At 41.2% G+C, this 24,602-nt stretch overlaps 1 protein-coding gene across 2 annotated transcripts in view; it reads left to right on the top strand.

Moving 5' to 3' along the window:
* LOC137244380 (uncharacterized) overlaps positions 1–24,313 on the top strand; it is a 469,574-nt gene extending 445,261 nt beyond the window's left edge. For both annotated transcript variants that reach the window (XR_010950940.1, XR_010950941.1), the window contains one exon: positions 23,911–24,313. The gene's annotated coding sequence lies outside the window, so the exon portion shown is untranslated. The remainder of the gene's footprint in view (positions 1–23,910) is intronic.
* The last annotated feature ends 289 nt before the right edge of the window (positions 24,314–24,602 follow it).

The raw sequence follows: 24,602 nt of genomic DNA on the forward strand, positions 1-24,602 counted from the left end.
AAACTAACTAAACTAGAGCTTGCTAATATTGCTTGCTAATATTGCCTCATCCATAATTTTCTTAAAATATCGGGACTAAAATTTGAGCCAGCAAGTAGCAGAAGCAACCGATAAAATTCTGAGCGTTTACGATCACCCATTTCCGAATCTGACAAAATTTTATCTAATTTTTTATTTTCGCTTAAAGAATGTCTTTCAGTTAAGACTTTCTTTAATTGTTCAAAATTATTATGTTGTGGGGGATTCTGAATATTGTAAGGATAAGAAAGTAAAGCTTGGTTGCTCGTTTGATGTCCAAACGATCATTGTATTTATTGACGAAATTACCTTAATATTTATACAAAATTATTCTAATTAATTCTTATGAGCTACCTACATATATATTTACATTAATACATACTTACATACTAAATGTACAAAATATGAACTGCGTAGATACATATATGCAGCTCGGTGGGAAACGCAAGCTCAGCGCAAATAACATTAGTTGTGGGAAACGCTCAGTAAGCAAATTTAGTTGTGGGAAATGCTTAGTAAGCAAAAACAGAATAGAGTAAGTTAAGTGTCAATGCGTCGTGGGAATAAATTCTGTGCCTCCAAAGGTTGGTGGTGAGCAAATCGTCTGCTTTAACTTGTAACAGAATACGTCTCGAGTTACGAGACAGTAGACTGTCGCGGCACGTGTCGGAATATATGTATGTCCAATTGACTGAATATGTATGTAAGCGTCAATGCATCTGAAGACATACCAAAACAAGTGAAAATATATGTTTGTACAAATGAATGAATGAGTGCTACAATATAATCTAAAACTGTAATAATAACTTCTTGAGGTAGTGCTGTAATTGTGTGTTCATATTTTGTAATGTCTTGTGTAATATTTTTTTGTGTTAAATTGTGTTTCTACATGTATAAACCGAGCTTCTGGACAATTTGTCCAAAAAAATGGAAGATTGACGGAGGTAGCACAAATCTCGGTATTATTTTGATTTGCGTAGGGATTTACTAATTCTTCTTGAGAAGAGTTATTCGGTAAATCTATAAGCGAATCATTTAAATTATGTGTGAGAGTAGAAGAATGTGTATTGTGTTGTGGAGAATGAAACATTTTAACTAATCGGAAAGAAGAGTTTACAAAAAAAAAATTAAATATCAATATTAAAAATTAAATATCAATATTAAAAATATATAAAATTTGTAATAATTTTTAAATAAACCAAATAAATATATATATAACTTAAATCAACCCAATCTCAAAATTCTTTTTTCAAAATTGCAATTGTCGTCTCTTCTGGATTTAAAATTATGCAATGGCTTTAAGAATTGTGCAATGGCTTTAAAAATTGTACAATGGCTTTAAAATAGATCAAGGAACCCTTGTCTGAGACTATCTACATTTAGATCAATTAAACATTCATTATTAAGGTGTAGGTAAGACGTCGACGTTACGTACAATTAATCAACAAAAACAACAGTAAGCCCACGTAGTAACACAGCAAGAAAAGAAAAATTAAATATGCTAATAAATTATTCGTTTATAGGCACGAAGTACTTGGAAGCGACATAGCGCTACTTCAGACTGTCTGCATATCCGGCTGTGTCTTTCTAGTTGTCAGTTGTGAGTGCTTTGGTCTCAAAAATGTCGAAGGTGTCCGCCGTGTGCGCATATTTTTGTGGCGAAGTGGGGTGTTGCAGCTCTACTAAATTGTTTTCAGTTGATACCACTTTGAAATCCGGGTTCTCTTTATTTACTAATTTATTCACTTTACATGTCGTTTAATGTTGTTTTGTGATTTTTGTTGTCTTGTTGCTGTTTTACTTAGTGCAACCTTTTTAATGTGCGAATTTCAATCATTTGCATACTAATGGCATGCCAACAACAAAACACAAAGTAGAACACTGGCACAAACAAAAATAAATGATTGTATTTATGTACTTATTTTTTTATAAGCAATAAGTGCAGCCACAATTTTTATTTAATTAGCTCGTGCTGCTGCTGCTACCTACATATATCTGATTTTAGCTCAATCTTCTATTATATACTTTGCACTATTGTTTTTGTTGTCGTGTAATGAGTAGAAAGGCATAAAGCGCTAGCGCTAATTTATTATTTTTCCTTCGAAAAATAGCTAAACGTATCGACTCCAAGCACCAAAAAGTGGCTCAAATTCTTGCAAACAAATGCCACGACACAATCACAATGCGAAAGAGACAATTTTAAGTAGGAACTTTCTAGTTAATTTAGTGCTGTTTCTTGATAACACTTTGGTGTTTTTTTTTTAATATATTAATTAATAATATGTATAATTGTTGAACCATTAAATCGATTTTTTACTTTGATGGACATGATAAGACACTGACAAATTGCATGCGAAAATACAACAAATGAGCGAGGTAGAAAATGACAAGAATTGCCTCCTGGCAGGATCGCCAAATTGTAGGGCTAACACTAATTATTTATAGATTTGTATTTTATAGATTTTAAAAGAAATTTAATCTTTTTATTTTAATATCAAAATTATAATATTAATAACCAAAAATTGTTTTCTTTTGATACAACAATTCAAAAATAACTTAAATCTATATTTTCTAATTTTAACAAAGTTGAAACAAGTAAAGTAGAATTATAAACCCTACACAGGTGAGAGGCAAATGACGTTTGAAAAAATTATAAAGTTCTCGCCGCTCTCACATTTAATTTTTTTGTTTTGATTTTGTTTTCATAACAAAAAATTTTAAACAGATACATATATTTTTTTTATTCAATGAAATGTTTTTTGTTTAAAAATTCTTTGTCGTGGAAAGTCGTTTTTTTTTGTGGGCAAGGAGCTATTACGGTCATAAATAATACCCACTTTTCAGTTCCCGTCCCGCGCTCTGGGCAACGTTTGTAAAAGGGCAACAGGATAGCGAGATTCGTTCCCAGCAAGTAAAGCACGCGTGCCGCATAAGATGACAACTGCCGAACATCCAAAAGTTTTGGATTTGGCTTCCGGTCATAGAATTTGTTTTAACGAACATGCATCACAGATTGCATTCAAAGTAATGAGTCGCAACTAAATGCTTAAGTCGCTTGCTTGCAGCACTTATGGAGAAGATGAATGAATGCTGCTTATGACGTATAAAGCGATTGATTGGCCAATCTTTTGCCACGCCTCTCCAATATCTTCTTCTAAGCATTTTCAGTCAGCGCAGAAGAATAACACACACTTCCCAATAAGATGAGAGTAAGTCTTGTCTTTTCTTCGATCTGGATATTGTCAACTCTTATCCAGAAACACCTTACGTCATTCGGGTTGTTAATACTCCTTTCGGTGTCTCCACATGACACCAAACATTTATTTAACCTGTCCAACCCTATTTAAAATGCTCATCTCCACGGCCTTCTTTAAAAAGGCTTTGATAACATTATTTAAGTAATCGGGCCAACTAAGCGGGGCAATCTTTGTTACGACAACAGCGGACGGGTTGGAAAGAAATTGCGCCCCACATTTTTTTGACGATATTAAGGGCTTCTTGTATAATAAACTGGAAAGAAGACATCATAACTGTGCTTTCCGGCTTAGCCTGTATGGAAAAATAGGTGACTTTAGCATCGCGTTCGGAAATATCAGCCTCAACGGGGTTACTGCAAGGATGTTGCAAGTTCTGCTGATGGTGGCAAGTTATAGTCAACGGGGAAGACTCTGTGGAACCCGATTTAAAAACAAGAAGAAAACCTTTGGCAGTTTCGCTGTTTCTCTGGCTAAAACGGTCAAACTTTGAAAACCAGCACTAAATTTCCCATTACTTCAGGCATATGGCAAACAAGTAAGGAAGGCTAAGTTCGGGTGTAACCGAACATTATATAATCAGCTGAGAGCTTTGGAGACAAAATAAGGGAAAAACACCATGTAGGAAAATGAACTTGGGGTAACCCTGGAATGTGTTTGTATGACATGGGTATCAAATTGAAGGTATGAAAGAGTATTTTAAAAGGGAGTGGGCCTTAGTTCTATAGGTGGACGCCTTTTCGAGATAACGCCATAAAGGTGGACCAGGAGTGACTCTAGATTGTGCTGTGCGATATGGGTATCAAATGAAAGGTGTTAATGTGTATTTTAAAAGGGAGTGATCCTTATTTCTATAGATGGACGCCTTTTCGAGATATCGCCAGAAAGGTGAACCAGGGGTGATTCTAGAATGCGTTTGTACGATATGGGTATCAAATGAAAGATGTTAGAGATTATTTAAAAGGGAGTGGGCCTTAGTTCTATAGGTGGACGCCTTTTCAAGATATCGCCATAAAGGTGGACCAGGGGTGACGCTCGAATGTGTTTGTACGATATGGGTATCAAATGAAAGGTGTTAATGAGTATTTTAAAAGGGATTGGGCCTTAATTATATAGGTGGACGCCTTTTCGAGATATCGCTCACCTTTATGGCGACCAAGTATCAAAGGAAAGGTGTTAATGAGTATTTTAAAAGGGAGCGGGCTTTAGTTCTATAGGTGGACGCCTTTTCGAGATATCGCCATAAAGGTGGACCAGGGGTGACTCTAGACTGTGCTTGTACGATATGGGTATCAAATGAAAGGTGTTAATGAGTATTTTGAAAGGGAGTAGGCCTTAGTTCTATAGGTGGACGCCTTTTCGAGATATCGCCATAAAGGTGGACCAGGGTTGATTCTAGAATGTGTTTGTACGATATGGGTATCAAATGAAAGGTGTTAATGATTATTTAAAAGGGAGTGGGCCTTAGTTCTATAGGTGGACGCCTTTTCGAGATATCGCCATAAAGGTGGACCAGGGGTGACTCTAGAATGTGTTTGTACGATATTGGTATCAAAATAAAGATATTAATGAGGGTTTTAAAAGGGAGTGGCCCTTAGTTGTATATGTGAAGGCGTTTTCGAGATATCGACCAAAATGTGGACCAGGGTGACCCAGAACATCATCTGTCGGGTACCGCTAATTTATTTATATATAATAAATATATTTATATATGTAATACCACGAACACCACCCTGCAGAACTTTTTCATTTTCTTCTATTTAATATGGTAGGTGTCACACCCATTTTACAAAGTTTTTTCTAAAGTTATATTTTGCGTTAATAAACCATTATTATATTACCATGTGTCATCCCTTTTATCATATTTGGTAGAGATTTATGCATTTTTTTCATGCTTCGTAATTTTCGATATCGAAAAAGTGGGCGTGGTCATAGTCGGATTTCGGCCGTTTTTATACCAAGATAAAGTGAGTTCAGATAAGTACATGAACTAAGTTTAGTAAAGCTATTGTAACAAATTTACTTGCTAATCCTCTTATTTGCCCTTTTGCTGAGTTCGAATCACTAAACTGTTGAATAAATAACTCCAATATGTAATAATACAAAATGGCCTTTATTAAAGTACTTCACAATAACACTCAAACTGTGCAACGAATAGCTTGCTTAATAACCAAACTGATTGATAGCTCAAATGAAACTCCCCTATCGAAATAATACTACTATTGCTCGCTAGATAGTGTCTGAATCGAAACTTCCCATAGCGCCTCTACCGCTGATGCTTTTATACTCTGTGATTTCTTCGTGGCATCCTCAGGCGCTTCCAGAATTTTACTTAGTTATAAATTTCTCAGCTACAACTACAGATGTATAATTTCTCATTTGAGTAATACTTGCACAAATTATTGCCCTCTTTTGTGACAACTCAGATAAGATATATGCATGTGTTTGTGCATTGTCTCTCCGCCGCTCGTACACATACATGGTACATATGTGTAGACGCAATTATTGTTTCGTTTATGTAGATACATAATGATTGAACTGTTGATGTGAATTCACGTCACTGCTCAGCATCGGCTTAGAGATAGCAGCACCCCTTAGTTTTGCTAATATTCGTAACACTGCCCTCCACCTAAGTCTGATCGTCCCGATCAGACAAATCTCCCGATCTAAACGCCGCTAACATCTCCAAATGTACCACTCTTCTAATCCGTGGTTTCCCAGTAGTTTGTATGCGGTAGATGGTATCACTGATCTTCTTCACAACTTTGTACGAGCCTTCCCAACTGCACCGAAATTTAGCTGGAACACCTTTCCGCCGGTGCGGGTTGTTTAACAGTACCAATTCTCCCTCCAAGAAACCTTCCGAATTTTTGTTCTCGTTGTACCTGCGTTTCATCTTACTACTCATTATTCTTGATCGTTCCATCGCACTCTGTTGTTTGGCCAATGAATCTCTTCGCAGAGCTTGCGCTTGACAGATTGACTTTGCATCATCATTATCGTCTTGATGTTTCACAACAGTAGTGCGCGCTGGCTTGAAACCACCCTTGCATTCTTTCTGAAAAATTCTTTCAGTCGTTTTAGTGCGTCCATTAGGGTTTGTCAATGCCGGTCTTTTTCTCGCAGGTACTTTTAATTTCGCTTTATTTGGCCCATTCGATCCATCAACCTTTTCGTTTGACTTTCGTGGTCTTTGTCGAGGCTTCTCCACCATTACTCGATTACTACTGAACCCTTTCTCCAACTTGAAGCTAAGTGGTATATCCTGGTTCTCATAACGCATCACCCTTCTCTGCATATCGATCTTGATGTCATGGTCAACCACGAAGTCTACTCCCAATATGACTTCTTCAACGATCTTCGCCACAACGAATTTGTGTAGAACCATGACCTTTCCAATCAAGACTTCACATATCACTTCTCCCTGAACTTGGTTATACTCGCCAGTGACCGTACGCAACCTTGCTCCAGGTAACGGTTTTATTCTCCTGTTGACCAAGTCAGATCGGATCAAGGAATGAGATGCGCCCGTATCTACAGTCAGTACACGTTATTTACCATCCACATTCCCTCTGACGGTAAGACTGCTCGATTTTCTACCAATTTGCAACACAGATATCACAGGGCATTCAATAGCTGGATCTAGCTCTCGATATCTACCTCTTACTCGCTCTTGCTCATCTCCTCCAGCTTTGCGTTTACGGCCACCCACATTGTTGGAACTATTAGGACCAAGATCGCAATGACGTGTAATGTGACCGGACTTCCCGCATTTGAAGCATTTGATAACTTTTTCACTCCGCTTTTGCGATCCTTTCAGCGCCTCCAATATTGCGTCTACCCACTCTGGCCTTTCTACTTCCACACGGCGTGCTTTGAAAACTGGCTTACACATAAGCGACGCTGTTTCCTGAATCAGAGCTTGTGACACCGTTTCTGCGAATGTTGGCTTTGGGTTTGCGTATGTAGCTCGCTTTGTTTCAACGTCCCGTATGCCATTTATAAAGCTCTGAATCTTTACCCGTTCAGTGTATTCCACGGGTGCGTCCGCATTCGCTAAATGTGCTAGCCTTTCAACATCCGACGCAAACTCTTGCAATGTTTCACCAGGCCTCTGGAAGCGGTTCAGCAACTCCATTTGGTATATCTGTCTCCTATGCTCGGTCCGTATCGTCTCTCTAGAGCGCCTATCAATGCTTCATAACTGTTCTGTTCGCCCTCTGGAATGGTTTGTAGAATATCAGCTGCAGGCCCTTTCAACGCCATGAATAGTGCAGCAACTTTATCTTCAGCATCCCAGTTGTTCACTGTTGCGGTCTTCTCAAACTGTAGCTTAAAGACCTGGAAAGGAACAGAACCGTCAAAGGATGGTGTCTTTACCTTTGGATTACTCGCTGAAACTGTTGGGCGATTTAATTGCAACTCCTGTATACGACCTCTCAAAGCTTCTATCTCAGCATCAATTTTGTCCTCGAGCTGTACAATTTTTGTATCCTGTGCTTCCAGCTTTGATGTTACCCTTGCTTCCTGTGCTTCCAACTGCGAAGAGATTTGCGCCACCTGCAATGATAAGCGCTCCTCTTGTGCTTCCATCTTAGATGTTATACGTGTCTCTTGTGACTCCAGTTGCGATGCCATATATGTCTTCCGCTCTTCCAGTTGGGATGCCATATATGTCTTCTGTTCTTCGAGCTGTGTAGAAACTTGTGTTTCCTGTGCTTCAATCTTCGATGTTATGCGTGTCTCCTGTGGTTCAAATTGTGATTACATATACGTTTTCTGCTCTTCCATCTTGGATGTTAAACGTAACTCCTGCGATTCCAGCTGAGATGCCACTGTCGATGTTTGAGCAGTTATTGCAGCCAATATCATGTTCAAGTCTGTGCTCGTAACTGTCTGCGATGTTTCGGTTTTCTCTTCAATTTTTGTTGTTGTTTCGTCCCCATCAGGATAAAAGACAAACTCGTCCACATCAATTCCTTGCGACTCCATTACCTCTCGTAGCCGTGCTTGAAGTGCGATCTTATTGCCGGTTGTATTTAATCCACGGTTCTCCAACTCCTTTTTCAGTTGCTGGATCTTCAATTCACTGAACTTTGCCATGCCCAAGTTGTATTCCCAATCTTCGGAATTTATTCAACAATTCCTCTTCTGACACCAATTGTAACGAATTTACTTGCTAATCCTCTTATTTGCCCTTTTGCTGAGTTCGAATCACTAAACTGTTGAATAAATAACTCCAATATGTAATAATGCAAAATGGCCTTTATTAAAGTACTTCACAATAACACTCAAACTGTGCAACGAATAGCTTGCTTAATAACCAAACTGATTGATAGCTCAAATGAAACTCTCCTATCGAAATAATACTGCTATTGCTCGCTAGATAGTGTCTGAATCGAAACTTCCCATAGCGCCTCTACCGCTGATGCTTTTATACTCTGTGATTTCTTCGTGGCATCCTCTAGGCGCTTCCAGAATTTTACTTAGTTATAAATTTCTCAGCTACAACTACAGATGTATAATTTCTCATTTGAGTAATACTTGCACAAATTATTGTCCTCTTTTGTGACAACTCAGATAAGATATATGCATGTGTTTGTGCATTGTCTCTCCGCCGCTCGTACACATACATGGTACATATGTGTAGACGCTATTATTGTTTCGTTTATGTAGATACATAATGATTGAATGTGAATTCACGTCACTGCTCAGCATCGGCTTAGAGATAGCAGCACCCCTTAGTTTTGCTAATATTCGTAACACTATATCAATTTTTGCTCAAGTTATCGTGTTAACGGCCGAGCGGAAGGACAGGCGGTCGACTGTGTGTAAAAACTGGGAGTGGCTTCAACTGATTTCGCCCATTTTCACAGAAAACAGTTATCGTCATATGAGCTATGCTCCTACCAAATTTCAAAAGGATTGGTAAATTTTTGTTTGACATATTATAGCATTAAAAGTATTCTAGACAAATTAAATGAATAAGGGCGGAGCCACGCCCATTTTGAAATTTTCTTTTATTTTTGTCTTTTGTTGCACCATATCATTACTGTAGTTGAATGTTGACATAATTTACTTATATACTGTAAAGATATTCAATTTTTTGTTAAAATTTTTCTTTAAAAATTTTTTTTTTTTAAAAGTGGGCGTATCAGAATTGCTAATTTTTATTTAGCACATATATAGTAACAGGAGTAACGTTCCTGCCAAATTTCATCATGATATCTTCAAAGAGTACCAAATTACAGCTTGCAAAACTTTTAAATTACCTTCTTTTAAAAGTGGGCGGCGCCACGTCCATTGTTTAAAATTTTACTAATTTTCTATTCTGCGTCACAAGGTCAACCCACTTACCAAGTTTCATCGCTGTATCCGTCTTTGGTAATGAATTATCGCACTTTTTCGGTTTTTAGAAATTTTCGATATCGATATGGGCGAGGTTATAGTCCGATTTCGTTCATTTTAAATAGCGCTCTGAGTTGAGTGCCCAGGAACCTACATACCAAATTTCCTCAAGATACCTCAAAATTTACTCAAGTTATCGTGTTAACGGACAGACGGACGAACGGACGGGGCTAAATGAATTTCCTTTTTCGCCCAGATCATTTTGATGTATAGAAGTCAATATCTATCTCGATTAGTTTTTGTCGTTACGGATTACCGTTATGCGAACAAAATTAATATACTCTGTGAGCTCTGCTGGTAATAGCTACCAAAAAAATTACCAAGATACAATACCATCAGAATCAAAAAACCATTATGGCCGCCGGGAAGAGAAATGGCTTAATCACGGTTAAATTCACTTTTCCTAGGTTTTCAAGCATCGGCATGGCTATACCGTCTGGGCATTCTGCTTTAGATGGTTTAGCATGAACGATGGCATCTTAACCTCTTCGGCGGTGATGGTAATTGGGGACGCGCTGTATTTATTCTTGTGTGCGCGTCTGTTGGCCCGTCAATCGCCTGTAGCTTAGCATGCCATAGATCGTCGTGGGCATTGAAATCGCTTAAGATGATGCGTTTATCGCCAGTGAGTAGCGCGCTGACGTCAGGGCAGTATCCATAGGGCAGCAGGTGACAGGACGGATGTAAATGTTGATGATTTCTAAGTTTACATCACCTGACCGGACAGATATGCCTTGACGTTCCAGGACACTCCCTCTGCTGCCGATGTCGGGATCAAATATACTATATTGCACTGAGTGGTGGGCGATAAATGCGAGACCGTGTGGACGTTATACCCAGAGCAGCTCTGATGGGCAGACCGTGCTGTGAGTTTGGTCTCTTGGATCGCTGTAATGCGGATATTATGCCGCTTCAGGAAATCAACTATCTCCGTGATCTTCTCGGTTACCACATTACAGTTGAACTGTAGAGTTCTGAAGTGCAACGGGGGAAACGTCGTCAGTCTGAGGGTAAAATACGGGTGACTACGTCTGTATTGAGGGGGGCCAGGACGTAAATGCTGTTGTGGCCCTGGGGCTGGGCGTTCCTGGGTAAGCATTGGGGTACCCGATGTAGTTGGGTTTGCGGCCTGGCAGCATGGAGCGATGAGACCCGTCGGGGGTTGTCGTCGCTGAGACCAAAACATCTAGAAAAGTGGCTCCGTCCAAGGCAGGAGCTGCATTGGGCAGATGTCCCTTGGTAGTGTGCTTTTTTCTTCTTCTGCAAGGATGGATATTGCATATTAATACCAGGGCGAGTCCTGCCAAAAGCGTTTACCGATTCTGTGTGGATTAGGCTTAGAGCTTGCTTATGCTTGTCTGGATCAAACGGCTGTGTTGGCAGGTGCCGAATCTCGTCATTGTGCTTATCGAGATGTTCCCTCAACCTCTGTTTTCTTCTTCTGCAAGGGTTGCATATCGTACATTGATAGCCTGGTTCACCGAGCGTGATCCAGCGATGGAGTTTACCGACTCGGTGTGGTTTAGACTTAGGGCCTCCCTATGCTTAACTGGATCAAACGGCTGAATGGTTAGGTGCTTCTCATCATAGCGGCGGGAAGGGATTTGCCTGCAGTTGTCACGACAGTCGGTTAAATGAACCGAGGTGATCCTTCTGCTCTGGGTTGCCACGTTCATCCCAGTCGGAAATAAATTTATTTAAGACGGTCATACTCTTGTCAGTGTGTCACGTGCAAATGATGGTTGATCGTTCGGGATATTATGGGCTTGATCCCGATATTTGGCAACACCGAAACTTATGTGGCTCAATGGTGCTCGCATTCAAGGACGTCTCGCGCTTCACGCTTAGGCGTAGATCCGCCACCTTTAGAAGCAACGCTGCTCAGCATTCCACATTAACTGCCCGCTGTTACTGTTGTTGTTGTTACAGCAGTGCTTCGCCCCATCCAAAAGGTGCGACCACTCACAATCTGTCATCAATATCCTCTAACGGGAGTCCAAGGAAACATGCAGTTTCAACAGGGGTGCACAAGAGTGAGACGGGTGGTAGAGGCATTGGTTCCACATTGCAATTAAAAATATTGTTGGTATCATGTGCAAGCAGGACATACATTATATATGTCGAGGTTGAATATGGATAGGTAAGAGTTTAACTTATTACGGGATCCACATCAAAGTTGAGCTAGAGTGACGCGCGTCTCCCTAGGGACATTGTTTTCCTCTTCTGCGATTTCACGGTATTTATCCTCATGAACGAGGGTTGCCACCACAGCGGGTTAGGGGGCTTAGAATATACCCGCGGCAGGTATGCCTGTCGTAAGAGGCGACTAAAATACCAAATTGGTTCGAGGGGTTGTGTAGCGCAACCCTTTCAAGGGATTGCCAGCGCAATATATAGCTTCTCCAACCCAGGCATGCTTAACGAACGAAACGATATCATTTCGTTACGATAATCAACGTTAATAAACGAAACGAAGTCGTTTCGTTTCGTTTATTAACGTTAAGAACGACAAATTAACGTTAATTTGACGATCTTAACGTTAATAAACGAAACGAAGTGACTTCGTTTCGTTTATTAGCGTTGATTATCGTAACGAAATGATATCGTTTCGTTCGTTAAGCATGCCTGCTCCAACCCAATTTTCAACCTCACCTAAAAAATAAAAATAAATAAATGTGGGATTAACGTGCGCGACTAACTTGACAAGTAGATACTGAGCCTTACTAATGCAACCCTTACGCATGTAGAGTAGAACGCACTGAACACCGCCAATTTGCTTTCACAAGACGAACGAAGGGCGATCAAAGTCATTGTTAATAAAACCGCCATCAAACGAAGTTGTTTAAAAACTGTTTCATGTAAAACCGTGTTGTGAGCCAATTAAATATATAAATCATGCACAATCAAACAAATTTGTGAACATTAAAATGTCAAAGAACTACCAGCTGCATTTTAATTAAAGATCCCACAAAGTGGTGTCAAAAGTGGCACGAGTCCATAAGAACCCTCAAAGATCTGATTATATAAATATGCACATTTTAAGTTTTGTGGCTTGACGAATGTACATATACATATTTGTACGTGCAAAGTGGAAGCTCATATAAAATCGCCAAAACCCACAAATCTGAGAATCCTAACAGTAAAATAAATTTACACTGGAAACAGCGGCACAGTTATAATTTCACCAACATCTATAACCGCAGTAGCTACAAAGAACGCCAGCAGCAGAGGCGCCAACGTCAAACAGCATCGGGCACAGGCGAGTGTTAGCATTTCAGTACACTAGCGAGCACAATTTTAGCATAAGTATTTCATAGAGCATTTAGAATATTTCGTGCAACAAAATCTGTCCATACTTTAATAATTGCAATATAGTAGAGTTAAAGATTTTAAACTATTCAAATTTCTTACAAAACGTGTATGTATAAATTTTAAGAATTTTGATTTTCCAATAAATTGAAAGACATGGACCGCGACGAAATACTTAAATTAACCATCGATAGTTTGAAGGAAAAGCTGACAGAATTAGGGTTTTCGACGAACGGGCGTAAAGCCACATTACAAGACAGACTTTTTGAACACTTCGGCCTGAATGTTAGCGATGGTCCGGAATCGGATGATAATCATACTCTAAGTCAACATAGTGTGCGCGAGGTCGTAGTTGAAAGATCGATGTTCACTTTTCGCGACATCGAAGATTCAATGACGTCATTCACCGGGCAGGTTAACCAAGTTTAGAACGCAGAAGCTGTCAGGTGGAATGAATTACAGAAATTTATTTATGCGAAACAACTTCTCAAAGCGGCTGCCAAAATTTGTATCCGTAGCCAAGCAGGAATAAGCAACTGGAGTTTACTAAAACTCGCTTTGCGTCGAGAGTTCGGAGCCACCTTATCGTCCATCGAGGTGCATCGTATCCTACGAAACCGCCGGAACCAGCATGGCGAGGACCTGCGAAAATATCTGTACGTATTAATGGAGATCGGCAAGCCAATAAGGCTGGACGACTCAAGACTTATCGAGTATTTCATCGAGGGTGTACAAGATTCTCGAACCAACAAGAGCAACCTTTATCAAGCGAAAACCATCGACGAGTTAAAAGAGCAGATCCAGGTATACGAGAAGATCCGTTCGAGCAAACCCCAGACTGCGAGAGGGAATTATTTAAAACCAACGTCTTCAAACAGAGATTCACATAATTCAAGCACGACTAGGAAAGGGTGTTATAATTGCGGTGATCAATTTCACTTTGCCAGAAATTGCGCAAGCAAGCGGGTGAATTGTTTTAAATGTGGCAAGGAGGGTCATAAAGCCAACGAATGGGGAGGCGCGGCGAAAGAGGTGAAGGCTGAGAAAAGCTCAGCGAACATGATGGCAATTAGACAGAGTGGTCTAATTTTTAAAGATGTATTTTTCAGCGTGTCTAATCAAACAATTTCAGCACTCGTCGACACTGGGTCGGACCTGTGCCTAATGCGTCACGACACCCTGTTAATGCTACAATTAGATGTCGAGTTGAGTAAAGAAAAGCGGCGGTTGGTAGGCATCAGCAATAGTATGTTAACGACGATGGGCAGTTTCACGCACCCCATCTGTATTGACGGAATTTCTCTGGACATAACCTTCCACGTCGTACAAGAACGAGATTTAAGCTATTCGATAGTGATAGGCAATGATGTCCTCAAACACGTTGACCTTATTGTAACACAAGATGGAGCCATGTTTAGAGAGAAGATTATAGAAGATGCGCACAAACGTAAGGCAGTGGCTGGTAATTACGAAGGGGTTGGGCAAGTCGAGCAAAGTTCGGGCAAAAGTACAGTGGCGCGCAAGGCAGAGGCTGATGATTGCGCAAGTGCTCGTCCCGTTGATTCGATTGCAGAAGATGTGAATGCGGTCTATGAGGCAATAAAAAATGCAGTTAGGAAACTTAAAGAGAAAGAGTTTTCTAAGGTTCCATGTAAGAGTGAGGAGATGCGAGACGGTGCCCGTGGACATAGTGGAAGTCCACAGGCTTCGAGCGAGATGAGTACATGTGAACGAGAAGTGGAGCAGGTGAAACGGCGTGAAGGTAGTTCGCCTGGGAAAATCGACGAGTTGCAAGGGGAGTTCGGAGACAGCGGAGAAAGAGCTAGACAGCGGGTGCGAAATTGATCTATCGCATTTAAATGCGACATTAGCAAGGGAGGTACGGAGTTTAGTAGCAGCCTACAAGCCAGCTAAGAAATCGGTATCGCCAGTAGCGATGAAAATCCTTCTGACGAACGACGTGCCGATGTACGAACGATCAAGCAGAATGTCAAATGCAGATCGACAAGTGGTAGATAATCATGTAGCAGCATGGTTAGATAAAGGGATCATACGACCTAGCAACTCCAATTATGCATCACCAGTTGTTCTCGTAGCGAAAAAAGATGGAAGCAAACGATTCTGTTGCGACTACCGACGTCTCAATGAAAAGATCATCCGCGATAACTTCCCGATGCCTATGATTGATGATGTCATCGAACAGCTCTTGGGAGCCAATATATTCTCTACGCTTGATCTCACGAACGGGTTCTTTCATGTGCCTGTTGAGGAAGACTCGAGGAAATACACATCCTTCGTAACGCATGGTGGCCAGTTCGAGTTCTTGTATGTAACGTTTGGTATATCCAATTCACCGGCAGTGTTCTCGAGGTTCGTGGCTGCAGTCTTGAAAGATCTGGTGCGTAGTGGAACAGTCATGGTGTACATGGATGACTTGAATATTCCCTCCAAGGATGAAGTCGAGGGCATCCGGAAACTGAGACAGGTGTTGGAGGTTGCTGAGGTGAACGGTTTGCAAGTGAAATGGAGGAAATGCCAGTTCCTCAGGAGGAAGGTCGAATTTCTCGGATACATCATTACCAACAATACCATACGGCCCTCTGAAGTAAAGACTAGCGCGATTAGGAACTTTCGAGTGCCAAGTGATAAGAAGTCCTTACAACGTTTCCTTGGCCTTACGTCCTACTTTCGAAGATTCGTCGATAATTACGCGGTAATCGCAAAACCCCTATCCGACTTACTTCGAAGGGATGTTAAGTTCGCGTTACAGGATGAGCAAATAGTGGCATTCCAGCAATTGAAAGCAGCCCTTACATCTTCTCCGGTATTGAAACTATATAATCCACGAGCGATCACTCAGGTGCACACTGATGCGAGTATGGTAGGTTATGGCGCAATGCTTCTGCAGAAGGACGTCGAGCACCAGGAGTTCCAACCAATCCAGGTTATGAGTCGGAAGACGAAGCCCTCTGAAGAAAAGCTGCACTCCTATGAGTTGGATGTATTGCCCGTAGTCGAAGTATTGAGAAAATGGCGAGTATACTTGTTGGGAATTAGCTTCAAAATCGTGACGGACTGCAATGCGTTTACTATGATGCTCAAGAAAAAAGATGTCCCTCTTCGAGTTTCGCGCTGGGCAATGTTCCTACAGGACTTTAACTATGAGATCGAGCACCGGAGTGGATCAAAAATGCGACATGTAGATGCTTTGAGCAGGGTCTCCTGTCTGATGCTGGAGGATTCACTCAGTCATCGACTGAAACAGGCTCAGCTCCAGGACGACTGGATACGAGCGGTTCGGAAGGTTCTAGAAAAGGATGAGTACGAGGACTACTACGTACATCACGGTGTCCTATGTAAAGATCCTGTGAAGTAGTTAATCGTAGTCCCATCAATAATGGAAGATGAGATCAATAGTATGGCGCACAAACCGGGACACTTTTCCACCAAGAAAACCCAAGAGGCGTTGGACAAGTCTTTCTACATCCCTCACTCGACCCCGAAGGTAGCCAAAGTAGTGCGAGGTTGAGTGGATGCTAAGGCTGGGAGGAAGGAGGGTTATTTGAATGCCATACCTAAGGAAGACAAGCCTTTCACCTAGATCATGTCGGACCAATGGAGGCCACCAAAAAAGCTTATAATTACATACTAGTGGTGGTAGATGCTTTCTCGAAGTTTGTTTGGCTATATCCCACGAAGGAAACAGGTGCAGATGCTGTAATCGTCCGCATGAAAAAGCCAGCGTCAATATTTGGAAACCCTAGGCGGGTGATAACAGACCGAGGATAAGCTTTCAATTCGCATCTCTTTAAGGATTACTGTGAAAGTGAGGGGATTGAGCATCTCTTGGTCGCTACAGGTGTTCCGAGGGGCAACGGATAGGTTGAAAGGATGCACCGGATAGTGGTACCGATGATAGCGAAGCTGAGCCATGAAGCCCCAGGGAACTGGTACACGCATGTCAACAGAGTCCAGCAATTCATCAACAGTGTCGCACCTCGCAGTACAAAGGTATCGCCGTTTAAAATATTGACTGGTATGGAGATGCGAATTCAAGGGAGTCCCCATTGCAAGAGCTACTCGAGGACGAGCACGTAGCCGAGTTAGACGTGGAGAGAGAGGAAGTGCGTCGTCAAGCGCGAGACAATATTGCTGTAATACAGGAGGAAAACCGTAAGATTTTCAATAAGCACCACCAAGCTGAGAGGGGGTATATGATCGACGAGCTATTAGCAATCAAGCGAACGCAGTACGGATCAGGTCTAAAGCTGAAGGCCAAATATCTGGGGCCCTACAAGATTGTGAAGACCATGAGGCGCGGGCGTTATACCGTTGAGAAAGTTGGAGATCACGAAGGCCCGAACCGCACTATCACCGTTGATGAACACATAAAAAAATGGGATCCATCATACGAGGCCGAATGATAGCGCAGGATGGCCGAATGTGGGATTAACGTGCGCGACTAACTTGACAAGTAGATACCGAGCCTTACTAATGCAACCCTTACGCATGTAGAGTAGAACGCACTGAACACCGCCAATTTGCTTTGACAAGACGAACGAAGGACGATCAAAGTCATTGTTAATAATACCGCCATCAAGCGAAGTTGTCATAGTGTACCTATACAAGTGTGTTCACTAAGCGATAAACGTCAAAACTACAAACAGCCTCGCTCACCTGATGGAAATCTCAGGTCTAGAGTCGCATTTTTGGTCTCAACGACAACATTTTTGTCTACCAATCGTCTCGACTTTTTCAATTTTTCAATCATTCGGCGCATTCGGTAATGGTATCCATTTTGAATTCGCTGTCATGCCGAATCCAGCGAGTGCCTGTCAGAATGCTTGACAGATAAGTCAACACACTTGTACTTGTACACTATGGAAGTTGTTTAAAAACTGTTTCATGTAAAACCGTGTTGTGAGCCAATTAAATATATAAACTAATGTAATTTTGATCATGTACAATCAAACAAATTTGCGAACATTAAAATGTCAAAGAACTACCAGCTGCGTTTTAATTAAAGATCCCACATAAATGTAAGGCGCGATAACCTCCGAAGAGATTTTAGGCCGAGCTTCTCTTCTAATTTGCGTCCTGAGACGGAACCTACTTATTTTATGCCGACTCCGAACGGCATCTGCAAGGCAGATGAGTTTTCATTGAGAGCTTTTCATGGCAGAAATACACTCGGAGTGCTTGCCAAATACTGCCGAGGGGCGACCCCACTCAGAAAAATTTTCTTCTAATTGAAAAACCGTATTTATAAAATTTTGATGTTGCTTTGCCCGCGGCGTGAACCCTGGATCTTCGGTGTGGTAGGCGGCGCACGCTACCATCACGCCACGGCGGCCGCTCTTCTACCCGCGGCGAATCCTGTTTCTTTGACAGCCGAGGCTCTTGCGACCCCAAATTCCTCATGGATCTAGAGGGCGGGATGGCCTAGAAGGTTTGTGTGGTCATACCAAATCGTTCCCGAGATGGTCATGAACATAGATAATATTTCACATACCCTTCGGGTAGTGTCCTTATCGCTACAAAAACAACAAGGGGGTTTGCCGGGCAATTCCTGTCATAAAGGTCCGACGCTTTTTTGTGGATATCACTGAATACCTGTTGTGTTTTGTTTTTCTTCTACATACGGCATAATTTTAGGTTCCGTATTTCTTAACAATGCTTGCGAAGATTACTTCTTAAGCCCCTGGGAGGCAAGGCCTCTTCAGTCAGATGTCTGTTGAGGTACGCAAGTTACTGGGTATTCAACAGAAACTGCTTGTTCAGCATTTCATTTCTCTCCCTAATAAAGAATACTCTCGCCCCACTGTGTAGGTGGGGTTCTAAGGACATAAGAAGATAGCCCGTACCCTACAAGACGGCGGTAACTAGTTCACCCACACATTCAAAGCTTTTTTCGCTCTCCACTAACCCATCGACGTTTCATGCTGTCATCGAAATGACAGTTCATTAATTATTCCGGAAAACATTGAAACACAGAAAAATATAATTGTTGAGATATTAATAAAACCATGATGCAATTATTATTATTATTACATTATGAATAAAACTCTTACAAGCTCTCGCTTAATCTGGTGTGTAAAAAGTAAAAATTCTTGTGCTTTTAGTTGTGACATGTGACGGCAATTAAAAATTTTGTTACAGAGAACATCTTTTTGCGTTGGCGGCCTTCGCCCAAAATAATATTAACTTAATTTTAGTTGTGACATGTGACGGAAATTAAAATTTTTTTTGCAGAGAACACCTTTTTGCGTTGGCGGCCTTCGCCCAAAATAATATTAAGGGTAACGTTTTGCAAGACGGTGCATCACCTAATTTTGACAGAAATAAAAATTTATATTTTCGTATATTTCGGATACTAAAAACGGAGCTCGAGGCGCGTCTTTTGATTCCACGTTTGATAATTTTTGATAAAAATTAGGTGGTGCACCGTCTTTTAAATCGTTGATGTGCTTTTAGAGGTACTGATATTTTGGCTCTGGGTCCGAAAACTCTGGCTCCAATCCCCTCTGGCGTCTTCGAGCCATCTATGTACCATACGATCTTGAGCAGACTAGTAAAACATTGCACTCGCCCATATATATACAGCCGTACCAAGGGACGAAGCAGCCCATTACATATTGGCACAACAGGAGCACTGCTGGACATCCAATCTATATGAAAGCTATGCATTCAAAAGTGTTTGTACCAGTGGCTGGTGCACACCGAACTGGACCAATGTATGCTATATTGAGGCCTGCACAAATACCAAGCTATGTTTATGTAAATAATGTTATTGCTAATGTCAATTTGCACGGTTGAGCACATACGGTACCTACTTTTATACAAGGTGGAACACCACACTAACTACATGGCGATGTATCCACCGATCAGGTTGTTGTAAGAGATTAATTAAAATATGTTATTCATAAACAATGATTCTTATATTTTCATTATGATTAAACTGTAGATTGTAGACTCATGACGGGTATTCTTACTGGACACTGCCTTCTGGCGTCACATGCCTTTAAATTAGGCTTGGTCAGTGATAGCAGATGTAGGAAGTGCGGGTTGGAGGAGGAAACGATCGATTACGTTCTGTGCTCGTGCACTGCGCTTGCCAGGCTAAGACTCCAGCTGACAGCTGTCAGATCTAGAAGCAGCAAGTGGCTTAAGTTCCAGGAAGCTTCTAGTATTTGTCAAGAGGACGGAGTTATTTTATAACATAGGTCCTGGTTGTTGATAGGGTTTTCAGCTTGGTCGTTAAAACAAACTTCTGGTAACACTACGGACTCATTTAGTCAATGTGAGGTACTCATGAACCCGCCAGTTCAACCTAACCTATATTTGGCTTTTACTTTAGAATCAACCGTTTAAGTAAGCGATGTCAGCTAACTAAGCGCCTTCAAATGTAGATCCATAAGGAACATGGGGTCGCCAGAACCTCGGCTGTTAAAGAAACAGGATTCGCCACGGGTAGGTGAGGTTGACCATTGGGTTTGAGAAGCTATATGTGACCCGGCCTATGAAAAGGTGGCTTATGACTCAAAAAAGAAACAGCTGCTAAAGATAAGCAATGCATTTCTTCAGTTTCTTAGTAGTTTTTCTTTTGCATTATTTTTTTGAGTCATAAGCCACCTTTTCATAGGCCGGGTCACATACATTGCTGGCAACCCATTGAAAGGGTTGCGCTACACAACCCCTTGAACCAATTTGGTATTTTAGTCGCCTCTTACGACAGGCATACCTACCGCGGCTATACTCATAGCTCCCCTAACCCGCTGGAGCCATGAGAAGCATGAGTGCACTTTGGGTGTCCCAAGACAAGTTCCGTACCTGCTCTGAATAATTGGTAGCTATCTAAGCGAAAGAGTACTCCTTTTTGATACGGATGAGGGACCAAGAAAGCACAACACCACGGGTGGTGTCCCTGGAGATGGCTAGCAATAAGAGAGAAGTGGTTCTGATGAGCTCAAAGCGGACTGTGGATTAGTTGGTCCTAACCATAGGAGATTATCAAATAAATTCAAAGCCCTCCTTGAAATATCTAGGAGTAATTATTGACTCAAAACTAACTTTTAGGGAGCACTTCAGGGCGGTGGGGGAGAAAGTTTCTAGAGTTAGTGGATCCCTAACGCGAATAATGCCCAACATCGGCGGCCCAAGCGAAGCTACCCGTCAGCTATTATCCAACGTAACCCGCTCTATAATATTACATGCAGCACCAGTATGGCACGGATCGAAAATGGTCCACCAAAAAGATATACTAGCAGCCTACCGCATTACTGCTATACGAATAGCATGTGCTGTTCCGACAACGCGATCCATGTTTTATCAAGGAAAATCCCAGTAGATATACTCTCAGGCGAAATGGCCGATCTGTATGGCATTGGATTCAGCCGACCATCTGAAGATGCTAAGAAAAGCGCAAGGTCACGAACAATAGTTAGGTGGCAAGAATGGTGGGAAGATTCGAGAAAAGAGCGCTGGACCTTCATGCTAGTCCGGAATATAGTGGAATGGTACGAGCGAAAACACGGCGAACTAAATTACCATCTCACACAGATATTAAGGGAGCACGGTGGCTTCAAAGAGTATCTACATAAGCGTGGGATAGAGGAGGATCCTTTCTGTCCGTCCGAATTGGAAAACGCAGAACACGTACAGACCAATTCTAATTATTCTCGCGGAACTTTGTTCTCGCGGATTTTTTTATTCCCGGGGAAAAATTCCTCCAATTCTTTTCTCCTAGGGAGAAGAAAAATTGGGGAATAGGAATTTCGAATTTTCGAAGTCAGCTGTTTTGTCAATTGAAATTTCGTTGCGCATTTCTTATTTTGTTTAAAAAATTGAAAAGTTTAATTATTGTTGCGAATTTGTTTGAAATTAAGAAATAAGGTATAAACAATGCACATTATTGCATTTCATGTTGTATTCACTGAAATGTGTAATGAATTGGTGCCACAGCAATAGCAACAGAGGAGAATAAGAAGAAGACGGCGGGATAACACAAATCCACCGGAGTTGCCTGCTTTCATTCTGCAAAGCAATTTTCTGGCGGCCACGTCGAGTTGAGTTCACCTTTCGCCATATGCCAAAATCTACTTAAAAAAAAAAAAAATAAATGTAAGGCGCGATAACCTCCGAAGAGATCTAAGGCCGAGCTTCTCTTCCAATTTGCGTCGTGCTCCTCTTGATTTTTCCCTACAAATTGGCCGGACGGGACCTACATGTTTTATGCCGACTCCGAACGGCATCTGCAAGGCAGATGAGTTTTCACTGAGAGCTTTTCATGGCAGAAATACAATCGGAGCGCTTGCCAGACACTGCCGAGGGGCGACCCCGCTTAGAAAAATTTTCTTCTAATTGAAAAATCTTATTTCTAAAATTTTGATGTTGCTTTGCCCGGGAGTTGAACCCAGGGCATACGGTGTGATAGGCGGAGCACGCTACCATCACACCACGGTGATCTACTTAAGCCTTCTTAAAAAAATTCTTGCGCAATTCTGGATGGCTGCATCAAATATACAAAGAGCTCTTCCTTTGCTTATGATATACTTTTCGACTTAAAATAAAGAATAGTGTCGTCGTTGTTGTTGTTGTATTAACAGTGAGAATATTGTGGTAGAATGTAAAAACATAATTTAGCACAAATTTGTACAAATAAGTGTTCTTTCTTAAAAGAAGGAATTTCCTTTAACCATTTTGATGCATTCCCTTTAATTTAACTAGTGAAAAAACTCCTATGAAATGGCAAAGAAATCTCCCTCTCCCTCACATTCATAATACCTACTTTTCTCCCATAACCGGTTTCCTCTTTTTCGAACATTGTTCAGAATAGGAGGAAAGGTAGAAGTGAAAAAACTCACAAGGAATTTTTATTTAGAATACGAGGAATGGGAGAAGGGAAAAAACTCGCACAGAATTTTCGTTTAGAATTGGGCTGGTAATGTTTCACTGCCCTCGTTTTCACGGCGAAAGACTGTCTGTAAACAGAGTTTTTGGAGAGGAACCTTCCATTAGGAATTTAGTTCCACGAATTTGCGGACAAATAGATTATTGGATTGCTGTGAGCAAGATGGCCTTTACAGTAATGACGAAATTGATGCATGCCGAAAGGGAGCGCAGAGAAATGCGCATACGAAGTAGTGGCGACTAAATCGTTTTTCCCCCCGTGACATTATGCCTAACGGCGGTCCCACGGGATGCGGACACATGAACAGGATTAGCCTGGTTTCATTGGGCCACTTGAGGGTAGTGCGCTACCACAAAGTCCAATAAAAAGAGACAAGTTCCGTCGTGCCTGGTGTTGTTGGGTGAGCGGCCAGATAGCAGGGTGCAACAAATGCACCTTTCATGGGAAAATTATATGTAGCAAACGAGTATATTCTGTATCATATGATCAACTTGGAGACAACCAAACGTTTATTTTCCTGTCCAAAACTGAACTGGTGCACGGCACTGCTGCTAAAGAAGGATAGGCGTAGTCATATCAATTCGTTCCCGGGTTAGTCTGGGAAAGCAATTTTAGCAGTACTTTGCCCTTTTCAATTTGCACATCCATTCAAGAACTTCGTATAATGGATTAAACAGTCATCTGCATTTATTTGTTTTTGTTTTTGTAGCGAGCATAATTTACTTCGTATCATCAATTAGCCCTTGTTATAATTTTATGCTTTCTATAAATGCAACAGGGAAGTATCTTCGGGTACCCCTGCCATCGGAAGATACCTTGGTATGGTGGAGGGGCACTTGAAGTTACTTTACAAGGGCCTGATTCTGGTTACCTGAAATCTCATTGAGTCCCTTGAGCCTTTGGCCTCTCATAAAAGAGCTAATCGTGGAGTCCTATTTATAGAGCAATTTTCCGGTTATATTAAAAACTTTTAATCTTTCCTTACTGATGTTAGTTTCTTTTTCATTCTAGGTAATTTAATTTTGACGATGTGCGCATAGCAATATTCCAAATATTTCAGCTGTGGCTGTAAGAAGAACAGACATTTGCTCAAATAACAAGAAAACTGCGACAACTATCCCTCCGCCTTTTCATTTCCATATATATGGCCCTACCAAGCATATTATGGGAAAGGGTCAAGGCCAAATGCTCAACATCACCTGTGAATCAAGTTTGAAAGCACGAATTGGGGCTGCCTATATTCCGGTATTTTACCTACAAAACTCATATGGCTCTGCAAACTGATGTTGAACAACACAAGCACGGGAAAAATTGGGCAGCATCACTCTGAGCTTCGAAACAAGGTTGCAGAATGGGCACGACTATGAATGGACGTTAAAGTATTTATGTAGCTTGTACATATCAATATTTTGTTAATTTATTTATATGTTAAGTTTATTAGGGTCATAAGGAAATAACTTCAATTGTAAAAACCGTTATAAATATGAATTATTTGTTAATTAAATATTATTTAAACAAAAAGGACGCGTTTCATTCATGGAAAAAGCGAATTGACCGAAGGTAACCGGTGCGGGTAACCGATAGGCCAGTTACCCGTGTTGTTGTTGTTGCATATGTTTTGGTCAGCGTTAACGAAAACATAACTGGTGACGTAACTTAAAAATGTAAATAACATCGAGCGAGAAGGAATGTCGAAAACACAA

Source organism: Eurosta solidaginis, chromosome 3 (genome assembly GCF_040869045.1).
Source record: "Eurosta solidaginis isolate ZX-2024a chromosome 3, ASM4086904v1, whole genome shotgun sequence".
Classification (NCBI taxonomy): Eukaryota; Metazoa; Arthropoda; class Insecta; order Diptera; family Tephritidae; genus Eurosta; species Eurosta solidaginis.